Here is a 9606-nt window from a genome sequence, read left to right as displayed (position 1 = left end):
ATAAAATATAATATATATATAAAATATAAATATATATATATAAAATCAAGCGTTCACACCAACAGCACCAATTCCAATCCAATGGCACAGAGTTCAACATTGTTTTTCCATTGCCATATTTATAGCTTCCTCCCCTACCATGAGAAATCTGGCTTCTTTTGCCCTTTATTTACCTATGTTATCAATCTCTCTGCAGGCAACCGGTCTCTTGTCTCTACAGACATCCCCTCCCCTGTGGAGATGTCCCCTTCACCTTTCTCTGGCTCTGACACACCACACCAGGCCACCCCTCTGTGGGGACACCACCTCATGCCAGTCAGACTCTGGTGCAGCCCGTGGATGGTCCTCACCTTCACTCACTCACTACTGATTTCCTTCTTCACCCAGTGTGTTTTATTTCCACCTTCTTTTTTATTCTTTTGTCTAGCTAGTCTGACCTTTGTTTGTTGTTATTATTGTTGTTTTAAAGTAGGCTCTGCACCTAACATGGAGCCTGACCCAGGGTTTGAACTCACGACCCTAATATCAAGGCCTGAGCCAAGATCAAGAGTCAGACGCTTAACCGACTGAGCCACCCAGGCGCCCCCTAACCAGTCTGAATTAATAGTGCATTTCATTCATCTTTTTAAAGAATAAGTTCAGAATTTTCTTAATCTTCTCTTTCTCTCATCCTCTTTGTCCTCAGCTTCCTTGAATTTAGCCTTACCATTATTAAGGCCTTCCTTCTTTTGTGTTTTTGTGTTTTAATTCCTTCTTGTTTCAGTCTTTTTTTGTCTTTGTTTTTGGATAAATGATTTAAAGCTATAAATTCTCCTGGAGGTACTACTTTCTTTCCCACAATTTCTGGACATTTTCAATGTTTAAATGTCAGTTCTAAGTATTTTTTTAGAAGATAAATTTGTCTTTTTTTAAAGATTATATTTATTTATTTGAGAGAGTGAGCAAGAGAGAGAGAGAGAGAGTACAAGCAGGGGGAGTGGGAGAAGGAGAAGCAGACTCCCCACTGAGCAGGGAGCCCGACGGGGGGCTCGATCCCAGGACCCCGAGATCATGACCTGAGCCGAAGGCAGACGCTTAACCGACTGAGCCACCCAGACGCCCCCAGTTATAAGTATTTTTTAATTTCTCTTATGTTCCTTTCTTTATCCCCAGATAGTCACTGCTAAATGATGTAACAGTCACTACTAAATGACTTTTCAGCAAACAAGCATGGGGTGAGGAGTGTTCTTCTTTTGTTTTTGTATTTCAGGTACTATTACATTATGGCCAAAGAACTATGGCTTCAGTGATGTGGATTCTTTGAAATTGTGGCATTTTTTGTGGCTTAGTACATGGTTGATTTTTGTAAATGTGTATACATATACCTATATATAAATAAATAATCTACAGTGTAATAATTGTTTACATCTGTCTTCCTAACTTTTCTTTTTCTCATGCTTGGTCTGTCAGTTTCTGAGAAGGGCATAGAACCTTTCTGATTACAATTGCTGATTTATTTATTTCTCCTCTTAATCCTGTTGATAGCTGCGTTAGGTATCTGCGGCAATATTTACAGATTTATCTTTATCATTATCTCTTCTTAATAGATTGTTCCTCTTACCAAAGTATAGTATTCTAATATTGTGTTTGTCCATCTTGACATTTTAAAATTCTTTTTTGTCTGAATTAATATTAAACATTTCTCTATTCCTTTATGTTTCCTGTAGATAATATACTTCTAAATATTTTTTTTTAATCTGAAAATCTCTTATCGTTGAATTAGTGGGTTTTTCCATTTGCAATTTTTGAACATTTTATTTATTTATTAGAGAGAGAGAGCACAAGAGGAGGGAGGAGCAGAGGGAGAGCGAGAAGCAGGCTCCCCGCTGAGCAGGGAGCCCAACGTGGGACTTGATCCCAGGACCCTGAGATCATGCCCTAAGCCGAAGGCAGACGCTTAACCGACTGAGCCACCCAGGCGCCCCTATCCATTTATATTTATTTTACGGTAACCTTGTGTCAGAATTCTACCACCTTATTTCACTGCTCATTATTTTTTCCTGCGACCTCACGGTCCCCTGGGCATCTACACCCTAGGCTACTGGTGGGCACCCACAGCGAGGGGAGCGGAGAGGGTGGGAGATGCTCTGCGCCGCCGCTGGACTCGCAACTCCCCCCCTGCCCCACCTCAGCAAGTGACCGTGCCCCTCGGGGAGCATCCCACACCCGCGTTCCGACCACCGTGTTCTCATGCCTGCATTTTGACCGTTTTGAGCTGCCTGGATTGCAAGCCGGGTGCTTTCTGAGCACAGAGAGGGGGAACCTCCGTGTGGCTGGCCGAGCGGCCTGCACGGAAGTCACACGCAGCTACCGGGCCAGCACGGACGCGAGGCCGCCCTGACGTCACCCCACCAAGCTGGTGGCACTGGGCTGGCACTGCTCTCTGCCTTCTGGGAGGTGACGAAGCAGGCCGTGATCCATCTAGAAGTCCCATACGGGAGAGGACACGACACCCCCCGCTGTCCCCCAGCCGTGGCGACGGGTTCCTTGCCCCCACACCTTCTGTAGCCCGAGTGCTCCTTGGTTTGTGCCTTCTTTCCTCAGATTCGCCAGCCACCCTCCCACGTCTTCAGCACTTCTGGGGTGGAGCGGGGAAGGCGGCGAGGGGGCCAAGAGTCAGGGCAAGTCTGCCATACTGTCTGCCATCAGCGCCTCTGGAAAAGTCCTTCCGAGAGCCCTGGCATTGCTGGGGGTACAGGGCGTGGAAGGAGCCCCCACCCTTGGCTCTGGCGCCCCAGCTCCATTCAGCTACTTTACCTCTGCTCTGTAGAGCGGGGAGCTGGGCTAGATGCCACTGGAAAGAAAAACAATGATGTTGAAATTAGGTTTTCTCTTGCTCCAGCGTTCGGGGTCACCCCGTCTGGCCCTGACTCCTAGGGACCCCGTGTTCGCCGCAGCAGGGATGGGCTCGGTGGGACAGGACAGAGCCCCGCGGGCTACCCACAGGCTCCCTGCTCCCCCTCTCCATTCACAGAAAGGAGGCAGCTGGGACTTCCAACGCAGCTGCAAATAAGAAACACTGAGTAGACATAAGAAGTGCAGTTTATTCTCAGACAGGGCTTAACGGCTGCTGACGTTAGGATTTTTTCGAAGTCAGTCTTGAGATTTGGGTGAGAAAACGCGTGGGCGCTGCTGTGAGGGGGCCTCCGCGGAGCACCCATCACCGCCCAGGGAGCGCCATCCGTCGAGGCACGAGGACACCCCCAGTGATGGGCGAGGGGTAATACTTGCACGGTGTCACAACCCGAGCTATGTTTTCCTGCCCTTTAAAAAGACTGGAACAGTCTAGAAGCTCAGACTGGCTCTTGGGCAATTTGCAATTAACTCTGCTATCATATAAACATCCATTCTGAGCTCAGAAATGTCACTGGGCTTTTCCCACCACTTACTTTCCTTTCCCCTCCCCTGCCTAGTAAATGCAGGGCCGGCTATATTTGAGGCCTCGAGTTCAGCAGCTGAGCGGTGCAAGGCGGCTCAGTGACGTCCACAGACACCATTCCGAGCCCCCCCACCCTCTGCAGGGCCTCTCAGCAGCTAGAGGCTACTGGTAAGCCTGGCCCCAGACCACAGAGATAGATTAGGGGGAGAGGGGTCTATGATAAGGGGTCTAAGATTCTGTCATATGGGTCTCTTTGTTCTCCATCTATCCTGCTGTCTGGGCGAGAGCACAGGACTCTGTCTTTGTGGGCAACATCTTACCACAAAATTAGCAACCCTGAGTTCGGGGTCTGTGCGTGAGCAGACATCCCCCAGAGGCACGCATCCTTCTAGAAGGGGTGGCGCGACCCCGCCGGGCTCACAGGACAAACACTCAGGGGCAGCTCTGGCCAGAGCAACCTCGGGAGCCCTGCAGAACCCTCTGCCGCCAAGTCCTCGGCCTGAGACTCCTCCTTCAGAAGGCTGGGCCAGCTGCAGGGGCAGAGGGAAGAATTCAACAGGGGTGGGAAGTCTCCTTCATCCCAGATGAGAAGGATGAGGAATGAGACGCGGGTGAGGTCTGTGAGGGGTAGGGACCCTCAAGCATGCACTGTGGGAGAGAGAAGAGTTGGGATTGAATTTGTTTCATGCACCTGGTAAAAATGCAGGGGCGGGTGATCACCCCCACGGGGAAGACATGGGTCCCTCTGCGTGCACCTGCGTCTCTTCTAGGTTCATCAGTATTCCTGCGAGGTCTTCAAAAACTGGGCATACCTGCTTATGGTCTCTGAATACCATTCTCCTACTAAAAGGAAGCAGATCTCTGAGGAGGCACAAGGAAAGGAAGGCACAAAAAGGAAGAACGACTCAGGAATTGTTACACATCACCTACGGTAAAATCCACGAGTTTATAATGATACTTACACACAAGTCACCTCTGGAGCATACTGAACAGAATCATTGTTCTCATAAGTGCTTTTTTAAAATGTATCGTGTGTACTGTACCTTGGGGCATAAATAATGAAGCAAAGTTCTTTAGAGAAAATTTCCACCGAACAAATGTAAAAATGATGACAAAATCTAAACGAAATAATCAATCTGCCTAATGATCATTAGGAGACGCTAAAACCACTGGCTGATGGGGAACTTGAGAATGAAAGCATCAGACCATCAACAAAACCCACAGATCAACCTTCACATCTCACAGAAGAGAAAAGCTGACCTCACACACCCCCCTGACGGGATGCAACAGGAATTCCAGAAACACCCACGAGATGGTCTTGCGAAATCACCGAACCTGAATCTGATCAAGCCCTGCTATCTAGCCACAGATTTACAGGAACGAGAGGGATTAAAGAAACCGTTAATTCCACCAACAGCAGGGGTTCTCAACAGCAGTTCTACTGACAACGGGGGGCCAGATAATTCCTCTAGAAGGCTTACAACATCTATCAAAACATGTAACATGTGCACCAGGTTTGGATCCTGATTCAGAAAACCAAAGGTAAGGGGAGAAACGCCACGAGACACGGAAGTGTGAACCCTGGATATTTGATCTTATTAAGAAATTGTTTTAGGGCGCCTGGGTGGCTCAGTTGGTTAAGCGACTGCCTTCGGCTCAGGTCATGATCCTGGAGTCCCGGGATCGAGTCCCACATCGGGCTCCCTGCTTGGCGGGGGGTCTGCTTCTCCCTCTGACCCTCCCCCGTCTCATGCTCTCTATCTCATTCTCTCTCTCAAATAAATAAATAAAATCTTTGAAAAAAAAAAAAAGAAATTGTTTTAGGGGCGCCTGGGTGGCTCAGTCGTTAAGCGTCTGCCTTGGGCTCAGGTCATGATCCCTGGGTCCTGGGATCGAGCCCCGCATCAGGCTCTCTGCTTGGCTGGGAGCCTGCTTCTCCCTCTCCCACTCCCCCTGCTGGTGTTCCCTCTCTCGCTGTGTCTCTCTCTGTCAAATAAATAAATAAAACAAATAAAATAAAATAATATAAATAAAAAGTAGAAGTTGGGGAGCGCCTGGGTGGCTCAGTCGGTTAAGCGTCTGCCTTCGGCTCAGTTCATGATCCCAGAGTCCTGGGATCGAGTCCTCGACGGGCTCCCTGCTCTGCCGAGAGTCTGCTTTTCCCTCTGCCTGCCGCTGCCCCCTGCTCGTGCTTTCTCATTCACTCTGTCAAATAAATGAACAAAACCTAAAAAAAAAAAAAAAAAAGTAGAACTGGGCCCAGCCGCCCGACCCAAGCGCCGTCTGAAAGCTGAGACCAGGCAGCCGGGAGGGGGGGCTGCGGCCGGCCCAGCCGGGGTCAGGGGCTCCCCTGCCGCGGGACACCAGGGACGCGTGTGAACCCCAGGCCGTAGGTTCAGAGCCGGTCACTGTCCTCAGAGACGCCGGAGGTGGCCACGGCCGACCGTGCTGGTGTCCGCCACGCCGCAGCCGAGGCAGGTGGTCCAGCGCGGGCCGTGCGCGGACCGCACGGACCGGCAGGAGAAGGTCAGAGAAGGACGCCTGCGCTTCTGGGCCGGAGGGATGCTGTCCTTCCGTCGCGGACGAGCCTCTGATTTAGAAAGCGCGCGGCCCGCCGAGCGAGGAGGGTGCAGCGAGTGCTGCGGGACCGAGCCAGCCCACCGCCCTCTGCAAACACAGACACGGCCACAAGCCCCCGAGGCCCGGATTCTGCTTTACGGAAGCGCGTGGCCGCGGTGCGCGTGCACACGCCTGGCTTGCTCCGGCCTGCGGGGAGAGGGCTGCTTTCCTTAGCTTGCTCTTGTGTGCTCTGGGCGCAGCGCAAGGTCGGGCCGGAAACCCGGGAGATGCGCCGACGGCCAAGGGCAGCTGCCTGCGGGCGGCCGGTCCGCCCCCAGCCACGCTTCCCCAGCCTCGGGCCAGCAACGGTCCTCCCGATGGTTCGCGCGCGGCCGCGAGCCCCCGGCCGGCCGGCGGAGGGGCCACCCTGGGGGCACATCCTCCGTGGCCCATCCCAACAGGGGACCAAGAGGATGTGCCTTGTGCCCCAGGGCACAACAGACACTTGCCACCCAAAGGCCAAAAGGAGAAAGCTTTGTGCGTCAAACCTCTCGAAGGTCCAAAATGAATTAAGGACACCTGGACAGGGGCGCCTGGGTGGCCAGTCGGTGAAGCCTCCAGCTCTTGATTCTGGCTCGGGTCACGATCTCAGGGTCAAGAGATCGAGCCCCCAAGTGGGGCTCCACACTCGGCATGGAGTCGGCTTGAGGATCTCTCTCCCTCTCCCTCTGTCCCTCCCCCAACTCATGTTCCCTCTCTCTCTCTCTCCTCTCTCTCTCTCTCTCAAATAAATAAAATCTTTTTAAAAAGAAAAAAAAGAACACCTAGACAGAGGACCAAAACGAGTTCTCTTAGCAGACAACTTACCAATTTAAGAAGTTCTTCTGAACCAGAAAATACACGCCCACATACACACACGTGGGCACACAAGCACATTAAAAAATTCCTGTCACACACACAGCATTTCAAGAATCTGGGACAAAGCAGCTCCTTTCATGGTCAAAACCAAGGTAAAGTCGGGCATCTGGGTGGCTCAGATGGTTAAGTGTCTGCCTTCAGCTCAGGTCATGATCCCAGGGTCCTGGGATCGAGTCCCGCATCGGGCTCCCTGCTCCTTGGGAGCCTGCTTCTCCCTCTGCCTCTCTCTCTGTCTCTCATGAATAAATAAATAAAAATCTAAAAGAAAAAAAAAAATCAAGGTGAAGTCCTCTGAAACCCCATCGGCCCCTCTCCTCTCCCACACTCCTGAAGACAGCTCCTTGTGGCTAGGGTCAGCATCACTCAAGGAAGAGGTAGGTGCCTGGAAGAAGGTTGCTTGCGGAGGAAAAAGAATGAGGCAGCAGGTGTGAGAATCCACAGTGGACCCAGGGAGGATTCAGGGGAGAAGTGGCCGTGTGCCCCACCGGGGTCAGGGGAGCAGAGATAAGGAGAGGATACATCTGTCTCCACAACCTCCGGGTGGCTCTTCTGAGCACAAGAGGGCTCACGCGCCCCCAGACGGGGACAATCCGCCACGGGAACAAGTCAATGAATGCGTCGCACACATGTGCACATTTCCTGCTCCACCCGGCGCTTTTTGGAACCGAGCCGGCCCCTTCACGCAGAGCCTTCTGGAATCCCGTCAGGCTCCTCGCTTCCCCGACAGAAACAGCATCAGGGAACATTATTCACTTGTCTTCCGGCAGAAAGCACCCAACGCCGTTCACATGGGTTCGCATGGGGTCAGCTGTCGCCTGCCAAGCCCGGACAACAAACTGCTCAAGAAGATGAGGGTGCCCTGCAGCCCTCCCCCACCGCCCCCCCGCCGTACATGAGGTCTGCTCTCATTACTGTAACTTAGGATGTGCGTGCCAAGGACAAGAGCGCCCCAACTGCCTCGCTTTATTTCGTAATTCAGTGCTTCCCCCCCCCACCCCACCCCCCCCAGCATCTTGGCGTAGAATGGCCAAAGATGCACAGTTACTTCTGGCCCCTGGGTGCTGAGGGGAGGGGACGGCTAGGCGGGGTGCGGGAGGTGGTCCACACTCCGCATTGGGCCGCCAAAGGCTTCAATCCCCTTCCCCAGCTGAAGGCTCAAACTGTCCTTTATTTAATAGAAACCTGCACTCAACCACAGCCAACCTCAAGGACTGGCGAGACCTTGCCATCCCAGCCCCACTCCGGGGAGGTGGGGGGGAATGAAGCACAGCAGGTGGGCATTCTGCGTCCGTGTCCACGCAGCGCACACGCCCCGGGCACTGGGAGACACCGAGGCAGGGCGTCGGCCAACTGGCTCGGATTTTCTCAGTGTCTGGGTCTCGACGGAAAACTTGGAAGTGATTGCCAGACGTGTCCCAAAACTCCTCACCCTGTCCCGTTGGAGCGCTGAGCACGTGGGGCACCTTGACTGTCACCGTCATCTTTGGTTTAGAGCAGCAGGGGCAGAGGCGCGGAGGAGGCCAGCCTGTCGCAGGTACCGACAGAGCTCCCCCGGGGAGACGGGGAGGGACCTGACAGGGAGGCGGCACCTCCGCGCTGGGGAGGCAAGCCGCAAGTCGGGACACGCAAGTGATCTGGAACGAATCGGGTGCCTGTAAATTTCAGGTCCAAGACCATCAGGGAGACCAGGCAAACGGGCCGGGCTGCGGGCCGCCGCTGGTGCCGATAACCCGCCTGGGGATGTGATCACTCTTCACCGTTCTGCCTCCACCTGCCCAGGGGAGCCCTGGGCTGGCGATCGGACTGACCCAGGGCTAGAGCGACATGGCCCTTCGGTACCACCTGAGGTCCCCTTGGCTAATCCTGTGAGAGGTGCTGGCCACGGTTTCCAAATAAGCTCCAATAATGCCACGAGGAAGTGAAAGAATTTGAACACAGTGAAAATCACGCCCGTCATGATCGTGAAGGTCTGTGCAGCTGAGTTCTCCCAGGGTGAGAGCTGGTCTTTGGAACACAGCTTCCAACTAGACACACTTTCCCAAGGGCCATTTCCCCATAGGAGACCAGTGGCCCCGGGCCTGCTGTGTGATTCCGTCCCACAGCTGTGGGTTCATGTACCTGTGTGAGTATTTGGTTGATGCCCGCGCGGAGCTCTGAGCTCCATCGGCGTCAGGACAAGATTACCCAACACAGTCTTCCCGGGGCCTAGACACAGCACAGCACCCAGTAAGCGCTCAAGAGACGTCTGGTGAAATGAGTATTTATTCACGAAATGAGTAAAATCTGGTGCGTCCAGCATTCTCAATGGCTTTCCTCGCTTAACTACTGAGCTGACGGGGAGAAATGTTAACTCTGACCAGCGCTGTTCTCACGTGTGGATTTCCAACACTAAGAACCACGGGTGGCCCTGCCGTTTCGTAAAGAAAATCTCACCCTCCTTCCCAATACCCCGAGTCATAAATTCTGGGGGCGCCTGGCTGGCCCCGTCGATTGAGCATCCGACTCTTGGTTTCAGCTCAGGTCATGATCTCAGGGTCGTGGGATCGAGCCCCGCATGGGGAAATCCATGCTCAGCAGGGAGTCTGCTTAAGATGCTCTCTCCCTCTTCCCCTCCTCCCTGCTCTCTCTCTCTCAAATAAGTGAATCTTCAAAAAAAAAATTCTGAAGTAATCATTAGTTTTAAATTATTATTTATTTATTTAGACCTACTA

This window comes from Mirounga leonina, unplaced genomic scaffold (genome assembly GCF_011800145.1).
Source record: "Mirounga leonina isolate KUSES-001 unplaced genomic scaffold, KU_Mleo_1.0 Mir_168, whole genome shotgun sequence".
Taxonomy (NCBI): Eukaryota; Metazoa; Chordata; class Mammalia; order Carnivora; family Phocidae; genus Mirounga; species Mirounga leonina.
This window is presented reverse-complemented; position numbering follows the sequence as displayed.